This window comes from Patagioenas fasciata, chromosome 6, assembly GCF_037038585.1.
Source record: "Patagioenas fasciata isolate bPatFas1 chromosome 6, bPatFas1.hap1, whole genome shotgun sequence".
NCBI classification, from domain to species: domain Eukaryota; kingdom Metazoa; phylum Chordata; class Aves; order Columbiformes; family Columbidae; genus Patagioenas; species Patagioenas fasciata.
In genome coordinates this window covers 1,554,210-1,567,574 of record NC_092525.1, presented here as the reverse complement: position 1 = coordinate 1,567,574, position 13,365 = coordinate 1,554,210, and the positions used below count along the sequence as shown (strand labels likewise).

Genomic DNA, 13,365 nt, shown 5'->3' with positions numbered 1-13,365 from the left:
ATCTTGGCTATACTTGGGTGATATCTGTGTCTGTGTTCTGTGTGTATCTGGGAAAATGTGTTCTAGGGAACTCAGACTGCCAATGAGTCAAAAATGGCCTGGTTATCCAAAAAACGCAAACGCTCCAGTGGCCGTATCAACAGCTGTACTGAAGATGGTGCAAAATACTTTTTTCTCCACTCAACTGTAGCCTTCACAAGAAAAAAGGAAGTGTCAGGTTCCTCTCCAGCTTTGTTCTGAAGGGCTTTTCCTCTTTCAGCTGGATGTCTGCTGCCACCGTTTCACCGCGGTTGCCCCGTCTTCTGCTACAGAAGTACCAGACAGACAGAAGGAATCCAGAGCGGTCTGCCCGTACAAGGTACGGCTAGGACGCGTGTCTGCACTTTTCCTCAGGTACTTGTAGAGTGGACTTTAAAGTTAACATTAAGAATGCACCGACTCTCCTTCTATATTTTTAATACGAAATATTTTACCAGGAGTACTAAAAATAAGGTCTGTTCTGGAGCACGGTACACCTGTGCAGAGCTCACCTCCCTCTGGTTATTTTCTCTTCCTGAAAGCGTAATCTTCTGTTTCTGTGGGCTTACTATTGAATGATACTATGGAAATGATTTTGTACTAAAAGAGGAAAGGAGGTGTTTGTAAGAGTTCAGATGTCCAGAAGAAACAACCTGATTCAATGACAAATGCTTTGTTCTTTTTCACTCAATAGGTTTTTAAAATATCTTAGAATAGTACTCAAAAAGCTGACAGAGATACAAGCACCTGGGCAAATCGGTTTTGTTCTGCGTGTTTGCCAGGTGTTCCCAAGAAGCACTTTCAGCCTCGTAACTGGTGGCGGTGAGTCCATGTGTGATTTGGATGAGTTATTGTTTCAATAGTGACTTTTTTCTCTTAACCTACAGTGTGTAGTTCTGACTTCAGTTGGTAAGAAATCTTCCAAAACGGCAGCATTCCTCATTCCAAGAAGCTGCATTTTATGAACCTGCCCTCCGAGTGGATCTTCCCAGGTGATGTAGTGGGCAGTGGCCTCATCAACAACAGGACTGTTCATTTTCTTTGAAACAACCAACCAAAGTCCATTTCCTTCCGCAGAGCCCAGCACAGCAGGCCTGGCAAAGGTTGGTGGCACCGCTGGGCTTCGGGTTCCCGGTTGCGACAGTCGAGCTGTCACGGTCACAGAAACGTGTTCCCCTGTGTGCTGCAGTGCAGCCAAAAGTGTTCGTGAGTCTGACGCTCCTTTTTCGTAGCCTTATGCTGCACTGCAGGAATGGGGATATTTATTTATTTTTTAAAGTAAACCCATGTCTTCTATCTCACTGATTTTCCTATCAATGAAACTTAAAGCAAATAAAATGGTCTAATTTACATGTTGACTTCCATAGTTAAGAGTAATTGTTGAGTAGGTGCAGCATATAATTTATTAGGTGTACTTAAGCAGATGGGTATTTGTTCTAAAAACTGAAAAAGAGAGGCAACTGGATGCTATGAGTGTTTCCCCAATATCTGACAGCGTGCTCTGACGTACTTTGTTTCTGTCTGGCTCTCAGTGGCGCTTTTCCCTGGCAGGTCGGGGTGTCCCTCGTGCTTGAGCCGTGCAGCTGGCCACGTGTCCCTGCTCATCGTGCCACACGCCAAGTGTGAATCGATAGCTCTGTCTAAATATACATAAATGTAATAATATGATTGTAACAATATGCCAACATCTGCAAGTCTAGAAAGATATTTGTGTCCAAAGAGAAGGCTAAACAGGTGCGTAAGTATAAATGGATATTCTAGATAATAAGTGGTGATATATATAAGCATAAACAGATATTCTGTATAAGTTTAAGCAGATATATACATGTAAATGCATACGCAAGTGTGTAGATGTCTAAGTAGATATACATTACAGTGGAAATAGATGATATATATGAATCAAATATATTCCCTAAATACATACGTATGTGTAAAAAGAGACATAGGAGTCAATGTCAGTGATGTACAAGGTTTTTAAAATGCAAAGAAATTCTGTTTATAGAAAGGATTAAAAAACTCATCCTTACCCGGAAATGTCTCTGGCGGGTGCACTTGAGGGAAAGGCCTGAGCTGCCCCCAGGGAGCAGAACGGCACCCGCACCTGGTCAGCGGTGGGAGCAGGGGCTGGGGGGCTCTGTGTGCGAGCCAGACGCTTCGTTCCATAACTGCGGCAGCCGGGGAGCTGCTGCGAGCTCTCTGCTGAATGACTGACTGTGTGGTGATGGTTTTTACTACTCACAGGGCACTGGGCGAGCCCCATTTAGTTTTCTTGTAATCTAACTTAAGTAAAAGCGTACTGAATAGAATTAATCACCCGACTTACAAGGCTGTGTGTCGTCTTTGTGTTTGTGGTTTGTTTTTTTTTTTTTTTTGAATACGCTCTCTGCTTCATGTTGCTGGGAAAACCGTGTGCTGTAAAGTTCTGCTCATATTTACCAAAAGCAGCTACAGGTTACACTGGACATCTGTGAGATCAGGTGTGGTTTGTACTTCGCAGGGAAAGAAACAGAAAACAGGAAAAGAAATAGAACGAGAATTAATAGAAGTAGAAATAATAGAAATAGATGGGGTCGAATAGAAACAGAACAGAGCAGAGCGTCGTGCCGGATATGCAAATCTCCTCGGGGCTTGGGCAGGGAGGTGAGTAGGCGGGGAGAATGCAAATTGAGATTCGAAGCCTGCAAATCAGATTGCGAGAGATAAGAGCAGGGGCGGGGCGCATGGGAACGGCAGGCGGGGCGAGGATGGGGCGGAGAAATGCAAATCAGAGGCGTGGCTACGCAAATAGGGCACTAGAGAGCTCGAACGGGCCGCCGGGAGGTTCCGCCGAGGAGGGTTCTCTGGGTGGGGTGGTTCTCTAGAGCGGATTCTCTGTTCCGCGTTGTCCCGGGTGACTCGTTTGCTGTGGGTGATCCCGGGTGGTCACCCCGGTGCAGGTCACCCCCGCACGCACGCGGACGTTCAGCCCCGGTTCCGCGCATGCGCGGTGGCGCCCCGGTGCTCCCGCGGTGCACCGCCCGCCGGGTGTCGCTGGTGCTGCCGCCCGGTGGCCACAGCGCGGTACTGCAGCCCGGCGCGGGGAGTGCGGCATCGGGCTCAAACCAGAGCTCAAGCCCTGCGCTTGTGGGACGGCCTAGTAGAGCTGGGCTTCGGTTTGGAGGAGTTTTAATGCACGTGTTAAATTCCAGAGGAAAACTTTGTCTAGTCAGTTAATTGATGCGGTTTTAGTGGCATGTATTACATGTTAATATACAAAGCAGGGTTACAGTGTTCTGTAACATGCATAGGAGGACGTATATTTAAGACAATTCTAGATGTAAACAAGCATTATGGTTCTTATTGGGATATTTTGGCATCTAAACTCTTAAATGGGGGAAAACGTGTGAAGCTCCTGCTAGAACCGCTGCAGGCTGGTGAAGAATGAATGTGGGACAGATCACGTTTAGATGCTTCACTCCTGTCACTTTCAGTCCATAAGGAAGCCAAATAACATGTTTGTGATTTATAAACGTTACTTTAATGTTCATGGTTTTTGCAGGTCACACATCCCAGGGTCTCAGCTGCTGCAGTTCACATAATGTACAGTGAACAGGAGGCGCTGGGTGTCCCCAAAGCGCGCTTCAAATCTGTAGGGTACTCTTACCTGGAACCCTCATTTGACATTTACCGTCTTTGGTTTTCTGAGTGTATTCAACTAAGTAGTAGTTTATTTTTAATGCATCATATTCAATTTATGTTAAAACACTTTCTTTCTAATCTGTGAAAGTATGCAACGTGACTCAATATGTTTGAATTGTAATTATTGGCCAGGTGACACGTAGTGGAAATAATCTTTATTATGATAGTGATGTTTTTCTCAAGGATTTTGCTAAGAAAAGCGAATTTCTCAGATTAAATGGGTAGAAGTCAGCCAATACCTTTTTCAAAGAATGTGAGTTTGTCTCTACCTCTGTGACTAGTTGGAAGTATTCGGGTGTACATAATGTATACATTAAAAACAAATAAAGGCATCACTGATGTTCTGTTGTTGTGTATGGGTGTTTTTTCCTGTTGCTTCATAGTGGTCCAGACAAACTAAACAGAACACAACAGCAGAGTATGAGTCAGTGCACCTGGAGCTGGATCGTGTCATCTTGATCTTTATCACAAGAGACGTGTGATTCAATCACACTAAAAGAATATTACCAAATTGATATATGTCCACCTGTAAAATAATTGCTACATGCTTCGGTACAGTCTGTGTAGTTATGACAACATAATTTAGATAGCAGCAATTTTTAACCTGTTTTTTCCCTGGTAAATAATTTGTGAAGATAGAATGGAAGAAAAAGATTAACAAAAGTTTCACTAAATAATTGTGTTCATAAAAAAAAAAAAATAGATTTTGTTATGATTTCCATTCAATTTCTGATCTGTTTACTTTTGTTTTACAGTTATCTCAAAATTCCTGGATACAGAGCAACTACTTTCCATTTCGGCACAGGTTCCAAAGCAGGATAAGGTATGTTTCAAAATGCACCTTAGATGAGCAGTTACCTGGCTATATAAAAGTGTGGCACCTATGCATGATATGGTAGGAAAAAGACTGCGCCTTACAAAGACACGGACTAATGTTGTCATAGTCTGAGAGTATATCTTATTGTACAGCAGCAGGAGATTCTATAGGAGAACGTTAGAAACATTTGGGTTTGCTTCAATATCACGTTTATCTTAATTTATATAAACTGACTGCAAAAGCTGTTGACTTTTTCGTCACTCCCCACTCTCATTCTCTGTAAATGTTCATCCTGTTTGACAGTACCAGGATGAGAGAGGAATTTTCTTCACATCAGCATAAAAGGAAAAAGTGTTAACAGACATTTACTCTCTTATTTTTGGAGGTTAATACAATTTTTAATAGCCAAAAGAAAATTAGGCATCTTTCTTACTAGAAATTAAATACTTTCTTAGCTTTTAGGTAAGACAAATTAAGATAAATCAGTCTTTATTGTCTAGAAAGATCATTTTGAAAATGGTTCTTAAGAAGCACTCTTGACCTGGCTCGGCTGTGCTTGTAATGCAGATAAACCTGTATCGATCACTGAGTCAGCTGTGTGAACACGCGAGGTCAGCGATGAGACGTGGCTCTCGGTTCCCGTGACACAGATGCTGCACGAGCCAAGCGCAGGTTTTTCGTGCAGATGTTCCGTGTTCCCCCCGCACAGCACCGGACAGAAAACGAAGCACGTCCTGGCAGAGCATCAGCCAGAACAGTGTCTGGCAGCCCCTTCTGCGGGCGGTTCTCACCTCGGCCCGTGCTTTTCTGCTGGCCTGTGAATGCAAGGAGCAGCAATGTAGTGAAGAACTGATTCCTGTGAAGTTTTCCCAGGGTCCTGTCTTAGGGATTAAAAGAGTGCCCTGCTCTTATCTGTCACCTTCAATCACATGTCTTACCAGGTGCACCAAAATGAAATGTGGATAAAAGCGCTTATTGCTAAAAGCATAAATAGACAATAGAGCTATAAATGCTTATAACAAGATAGTTTCCTTGAAGGACAAGCAATAGTTGGTGTGTTGATGTTAAAGCTTCATCAGGAAGGCATTTTCTCCCTCAGCGCAGGTTCAGTCTGTGAGCGCGTTGTGCCCCGTGTTGCAGCCCCTGGAGCCTCAGGAGCTGGTGAACAGGGGAGGCTCCGTCACAGAGCGCCCGGGAGAGCTACTGAATGTTCTTCAGGTTCATGTTCCTTACAACCCCCTCTTTCCCCCTCAGGATTTATAGAGAATTTCACCTCTGAAGTCTTCTGGGAGCTGGAGACAGACAGAATCTTTGCCTTGAAAATCACTCCAGTGATCACTTCAGGATCTTTCAGAGAGAGATTTTGTTCATCAGACCTTGACTTGTATATTGATCTGTACGTTAACACGTGCACTACAAATATCAAACCAAGATAAACACGTGTAGCTCACTACTGGATCTGGGTTAGACCAGACACAGCAGTAACCGCTGTGCGCCTGAGGCAGCGGAACCTCAGCTTTTTTCTACCAAGCATATTGTAACCGTTCCATTATAAGTTGCATTTGTCTGCTGTACCTGAGTAGGATATTTCTGCCAATGCGTTGGAGGCTTCTGCTTGCCTGTGTTCGTGCTGGTGTGCCAGCATCCTAGGGACTTACAACTTTGTCACCTCTCCGTGTCTTCTCGCGGGCTGACTTGACTGCTTCCTCAATGACTTATCTAATGCCAGTTAAAGCAATCAGGTACAGGCTCGGTCAAGGTTGTAGTAAATGCAGAAAAATCTCTTTAATGACACATCAGAAAGCTGAATGTTTGTTGCTCCCAGCTTTCATTGCAGAGATCTGTAACACGAAGGAAAGATCAGGTGCGTGACTAAAGCTGGCTGGATGTCTTCGTGTATACAGAGGACCATGCACACCGAACTTGTAACTGCGCTGTTTCCAATCGCAACTGGCCACAATATAGCAGAGCATGTTATCAATGTTAATTCAAGAGCTAACTCTGTTGCTTTTATTAAATGCTGGATTGACCTATTCAGTGTGTTCCCCTCTCCATACAAGTTTTCATTGCAGAACGTCCCCAGCTGTCCGTGTGTGGGGAGGTGACTCCGATTCAGGTCCCCTTAGTTAGAAAAGAGTATATGGGGTACTCAAGGACCATAAACAAAAAAACCCCAACACCTTTTATTTTGCAGCTTGGCCCAATTAGCAGGAAGATTTACGCTACTTAAGCCAAATTGGTGAACAGTTTAACAGCCAAAGGGTTTACACAAAGGAGTTTTGTGGCTCTAAGCCTTAGGTTATACTGCTCATAGAGGGAGAGGAGATGAAATAAGGGTGTAGGAAAGGAAAAGAGAAGCAAAGAAGGAGAACGAAAGGCCCGTCCCCTCCCCTGTCAGCCCGCGGCCTTTGTCTGCGGGCCTCGGCTGGTGTTGGGATGTAAATCGCGATTCACCTTCTCCTGAGTGCCCCATCTGCTGCTGGACACGGTGTCCATACGGGATTGTTTTCGCTCTGAGTGACCCATCGCTGCGGGATGAGCTGTTGTTGCCATAATGTCTGAGACATAATTCTGTTGAGTCTCTGGCGCAGGAGGCAGATGGTGCTTGTCTGAAAAACCCCCAGTTTCAATCACTGCAAGTGTTCATGATTTGTTCAACATGAACGTTCTCTCATCCTAAGGGGGACTGTCAACTGGCAATCTTGGTGAGATGCGTTAACGGAGAAATCGTGTCATCGGTGAAATCAAGTGCTTCCTCTTATGAAATCTGTGTATATAAGCAAATTAAAGGTATCTGGACAAAACAAAACATCCTTAAGAGACCCTCCTGTCTCAGTCATTCTGGCCGGGGTCTGAGTGGCTGGAACATGAGGGTGGGCAGGATCAGGGCAGTGAGCAGCAGGGAACACCAAGAGTCACTCGTCCTTTCTTCTCAGGGCAGCACCGCACTGTGATCATCTGCAGTGCTCAGAATCCTGTGATTTAACAGCACAAATTCTTCTATCATGCAATAGTTCCCACATCTGGTATCTTCTCAGCCAGGAACAAGATGGGTTTAGGGAGGGGATTGCAGATGTAAAGCGTTACCCGCAGTGTGTGGAAAGAAGATGCTCAGAGCCATGAACTGGTTGAGAACTGGGGGTCCCCGGTCTGCAGTTGGTGTTTTGTCTGCTCATCAGACACTGGCGCTAAGTGCTCAAGCAAACTTTCCTTTCCACAGTCAGGCCCACCTGGGAGTTGGTTGAATGCATGAGCTGTCTTTAAAGAACACGTGAATTTATCTGATTCTCCGCTGGATTTTTTTCCCCCGTAGCTTTATGCCACCAGATTTGTTGCATTAATATGTTACTTACATAATTCCCTGCAGACCCACCTCTCAAGCCTCTTGTCATGTTACTTACCTGACACATTCAATGCCTATACATCTCAGTAACAGTGTGCATCTTTGTACAACACAAACATGTGCGTGTGTGTATGCACATAAAGGTATGTAATTTGGGTCAAATCTTTATTTGCTGTATGTAGGTATGATAACACAACTTGCAGAAAAACACAACCTACCAATGAAAACAAGTTTCAGTTCTGCCCATGGGTGTTTTACCCGGATGACTGTTGATTGTTCACCGTTACCCACCGGCGTCCTTTAAAACTCAAAAAGGTATTGGGACTAGATTTGTTTTTTCATAACATGTTTGTATACTTAATGTATAATACATTAATAAAGTGCACATTATACAGTAATTTAAGCAACAAAATAATTTCAGTGGAGATTTCTGGAAGTAAATGAAGGTATAACTGACGTATTTTATAGCTGCCCAATTTGTAGTTAATATGGTCAAAAATGTGCGATTACATGCAGTTATGTTGTGTGTAGATGTGCAGTTGTATACCTTGCTGATAAGTGCATCCTATTGTGGGTATTTTCATAAGAATTGATATGGGAAAATGAATCCAGGTGGTGTTTCTTCCACTCCCCCCTCCCATATTGTTGTGTTTGCTCTTCAGAAACTGTTTCTGATAATACGGCAAGTTGTTATTGTTGGTTTGAATTCCCTGTAGATCACTGAAATGAAACACACACAGCTTCATTTCAGCAGGTTTAATAGAAATGAATGGGAGATATCAGGAGACCCTGAGGGAAATGTATCACATGAACTACTTGTGAGACCATTTAAAACTATTTATTATGTGCTAACTACACTTATTTTGTCCAATTAATAGCTAATTGCACGCTTTCTTAAAGCTATCTTTCTGTTGAGTTATGGCTCCTTACAGAAATAATCCAAAGCACACTGATCCAGTGTCCTTCTTGAGTCAAAAAACCCTCACAAAGTGTGTTTTATTAAACATGACTACAAACATATAGGCATTTATCAGTAAGGGTGGCCTTCAAATTTACTGATTTTTATGGGTGAATTATCTACACAAAGTGACACAATGCATTAATTCTGTAATGCAGAATGGTTACTTTTAGTCCGTTCCTTGCGTTTCCAGCAGAACTGTCTGTTCTGTGTTGTCCTTGCTGCGGGTCGGTTGCTCTGCCGTCTGGTTCAGGAGACTCACTGAGGGTAATGTCGCATGTCAATTTTATGGACATTCTTTCTAGAAACTCTGTGGGGTTTCTATTAACGTGAGGGCCTAGGGGAATTAGAGTTGCATTTGACGTATTGATAAAACACACTTGATTCCATAGCTGTATGTTTAGTTCATTCTCTTGTGAAGCTTTCCTATGAGCTGTTGGCATTTGAGCTGTGTGTCCTGTGTCTGATAGCAGAATTTGACCTGAGATGACGGTATAAACTTGGAATTTGCTTCAAATAAATATGTGCATTTGCCTGTATCTGGCAGAGATGATTGCATTTTATGAGTAACCTCCTATCCTGATGTATGGAGTATGAACTTTATGAGCTTGCTTTGTTTCTCCAAGTTGTGTAAAGTGACAGTATGTGCTGTGCAACAGTTAAATCAGTGTCTCTTTTCAGAATAGTGTGTAAAGTATTGAACAAGACCCGTGAGCGTGTTCATTGTCTGTACAAACTCTGACACCGTGTCGGTGCTGGATTTGCTGCTCTCATTGCCCACGCCTGCACTCTGTCTGATGATGGTGAGTTTCTCCATTGATGACATGATCATGGCCAGATAAAGACCCTCCTGGTGGAGAATAACCAGGCTGTTTGGTCTGGTTCCCCAACTGCTAAGCCCACGCGACGACTTTTTTTGGTCTCCGTAGGCTCTAGGTGGGTGTCTCTGGTCTGTCATTGCTGCTTTTGTGCTGATCTTCTTTCTGTCTCCATTCACTGGAATCACATCCTCCATTCAACTGCTGCAAGTCTGCACAGCCAGTCTGTTCAAGACAGCCAGTTTAAGCGTATTCTATTCAAAAGAAAGAAGTCTTTGGACACTCTGAGTTTACAGCTCTGTTCCGAAAGGGCACAAGTTAATACAGGTGGATCAACATTATGTAAATGCCATAGGACAAAATGTGGCTACTGTTGTTTATCTGCTACAATTTCTGCAGCATTTTCAGACAATTTTAAAAGTAGACTCTTGTAAGGAATCCAGGATCTTGTGCTTACCTGCATATTGCTCATTCTGCACATTGTCTTCAATTAATGCTGACCTGAGGTATTTATCTGCAGTACAACACAGTGTAGATACTAAATCAGGTCTGGAAGCCATCTCAGGAGATGTATTAGCTCATAATTACATCAAAAATAGAAGGAATGCTACTTCCTTGTTTCCTGTGCTTATTGTAATAAGGCACATATGTGGTAGCAAGAGTTCGTGACCCCCATACTTCATATGCTTATAGCAGTGTACAAATAAGTTATTAAAATTAAACTGGCTTTCAGATCTTCTGTTTTAATTACTTTTCCAATTTGACTCTTTGTGTTTTTCTTTATCACTGGAGTCCAACCCCACTCACTGTCCCGCGACTGGGGACTCCAGACAAGGCGACACAGACGTGGGGGTGGCTGCACAGTGGAGCTCAGCGGACTTGAGAACCACTCAGCTGGTGTGAGGATCAGAGACGTACAAAGCAACTTTGCTTTTTAAATGATGAGGATGATGTGCTTTGTTTTGGAAGACATCAGATTTTGAATGTTTAAGGAAGCTGTAACTACCTCGATGTTTCCTTCTTACCGCAGTCGGATTTCTGGTTCTGTCTGTCGAGTTGTGCTCCTCTCCCGCACCAAGTGGTGATCGTGGGGCTCAGGGTGAGGGGGGGCAAGGAGGGCGGGGGTGTCCGTGGACTTGAATAAGTTTTGTTTGGGGTTTTTTAGACGCCTCTGTTGACACATTGTATAAAAACTGATTGCTGCAGTGCTAATGAATGAACAGGATGATAAGCAACAGATTTGAGAACCTGTTTGGGTTTTGGTTTATTGAAAAATTATTATTTAACTCAAAAAGCAATAAGATCTTGCAGTGGTCTTCTAATACTTACTGGTAGCTTTTTAATGTACTGGTTTGGAACTTTGAGATTATATTTGATATGAAGTGGCTGTTCCATCGTGGAATATTGCAGGAGTAAACTCTTGCATTTCAGCATTCCTGGCAGATCTGCAGCTTGATAAAGACCTGAGGCTGTTTAGTTTAATCAGACTTTTGTAGATCCCACCTTCACTGTTCAAAGCACTGGCTGTCAATGTGTTTTCTGGTGTTGTCACTTCTTTCTGAACAAAGACGACAGAGGTACACAGCTCTACTGGTATTGTCTGTTTTATTTAAACATGGAACTTTAACTTGAAAGCTTAGAGAGCTGTGGTCTGTGGTATATCTTTGTAATGTTTGTAAATTCTTATGCAGATACTCTTATGCCAACCAGCACGAACTTTTGTGAGTGTGAACTGCTGTGCAGTTAGAAAGAAGAAAGGTGTGTGAGCTAAACCAGCAGGAAGGCTGCAGCCGTGTAACCTGAGGGGTGCAAACGGCACGAAACGGGCTGCAGCGGCGGAGCCCTCGGTCCCGGGCTGTCCCGGGCAGGCGGCAGAGCCCTCGGTCCCGGGCAGACGCAGCCTGAAAGCTCCCGGCCCCGCCCTGCGGGCGGACAGCGCCGCTCTGCGGCCGCCGGTGGCTCCGGAAGGGAGGCGAGGGGCAGGGGGGGCCAGTGCCGGGCGCGGAGGCGGGGGGGGGGGGCGCAGCCCGGTGGCGGACGCGGACGGGATTGGCTCCTGCGCGGGATGGGCGGGGACACGCTGCGTAAGTGCGCGGGCCGCGGAGCGCGTGCCGGCGGTGCGGCGGCTGGAGCAGCGCGGGAGGAATGGCGGGGCCGGCGGTGAGCGAGGGGCGGGCGGACAGTGGGGAGACTGGACGGGGACGGCCCGGGACCGGCTGAGGGGCGAGGCTGGAGGGTGACAGACGGGCTGGTTTCGGAAGGAGGAAGGCGAGGGGCAGCCAGCCGCAACAGCGCGGCCCCAGGCCGGGGCGAGGGGGAAACACGCGGGCGGCTGTGAGGGAAGGGAGCCCCGCGCTGAGCGCTGCGCGGGGCTCGGGCGGGGCCGTGGGGCGGAGGGGGGAGCCCCCGTAGTGACACAGGACAGAGGGAGGAAAGCGAGCGGGAGGGGGCAGCGGCGGGTCGGGAGCGCCAAGGGGGGGCGCGAGGGGCGGGGGGGGCCGGGAACGGAGGGAGCGGCGGAGGAACCTGAGGGCGGGACGGCGCGGGAGGAGCTTAGGTGGGAAAAGCTGAGGTACCTCGGGGAGGGGATGATATCGGGGGAGGCTTTGACAGGAAAGGCTGAGGTACCTCGGGGTGGGGATGATATCGGGGGAGGCTTTGACAGGAAAGGCTGAGGTACCTCGGGAAGGGGATGATATCGGGGGAGGTTTTGACAGGAAAGGCTGAGGTACCTCGGGGAGGGGATGATATCGGGGGAGGCTTTGACAGGAAAGGCTGAGGTACCTCGGGGTGGGGATGATATCGGGGGAGGCTTTGACAGGAAAGGCTGAGGTACCTCGGGGTGGGGATGATATCGGGGGAGGTTTTGACAGGAAAGGCTGAGCTACCTCGGGAAGGGGATGATATCGGGGGAGGCTTTGACGGGAATGGCTGAGGTACCTCAGGGAGGGGATGATATTGGGGGAGGCTTTGACGAGAAAGGCTGAGGTACCTCAGGGAGGTGATGACATCGGGGGAGGCTTTGGCGGGAAAGGGTGAGGGACTTAAAGGAGAGGACGGAAGGGAGAGAGGTTTTGGTGGTAAAGGCTGAGGTACCTCAGGGAGGAGATGGCATCGCAGAGGCTGCAGTGGGAAATGCTGAGGTAGCTCTGGGACGGGATGGCACTAAGGTGTGGTTTCAAAGGGAAATGCTGAGGTACTTTGAGGAAAGGATGCTGGGCTAGGAACTATGAACACATCAGATCGGTTAAGAGAATGTTGATGACAGAAATTTATACAGTAAAGTATTCCAGCAAAGACAGGGAGATGAGCAAAACTTATATCAGGCCTCCTAGGATTCCTGCAGGTTAGGGGTCAGGGATGATGAGGTTGTTAACTCGGTCCTAACTTTTTCTTTCTCTCCCTCTCTTGCAGCACCAGACTGAATGGAGAAGCAAGTGGATGGGAAGTTCCTGCGCCACGACACAGACCACATTTATTACTCTCGCCTCCGAGACCCGGAGAACCGAACCGTTCTCATCGTGCCTTGAAGCAACCTCTGCTCATGCGCTTCTCCCAGGGAGAAGGCAGAATGGGAGTGACTCGCCACGTTAAACAACAGGGTGTACACTCTGCAGCTTTCAAGCCCAGCTCTGCATTAGCTCACCCCTGCAATTTTGCACCGCCCACGCAAATTTGAGTTGTCGCTGGTTGTTGCAGCGTTTGGCTTTGGTGAGGACAGCGTGTGTTTGTC

At 46.2% G+C, this 13,365-nt stretch overlaps 1 long non-coding RNA gene across 1 annotated transcript; it reads left to right on the top strand.

Moving 5' to 3' along the window:
• The first annotated feature begins 520 nt into the window (after positions 1-520).
• LOC139828175 (uncharacterized) lies at positions 521-2,241 on the top strand. Its single transcript, XR_011739537.1, has 3 exons — positions 521-1,010; positions 1,096-1,224; positions 1,570-2,241. It is a non-coding gene; the product is annotated as an uncharacterized lncRNA (long non-coding RNA).
• Positions 2,242-13,365: the final 11,124 nt, after the last annotated feature.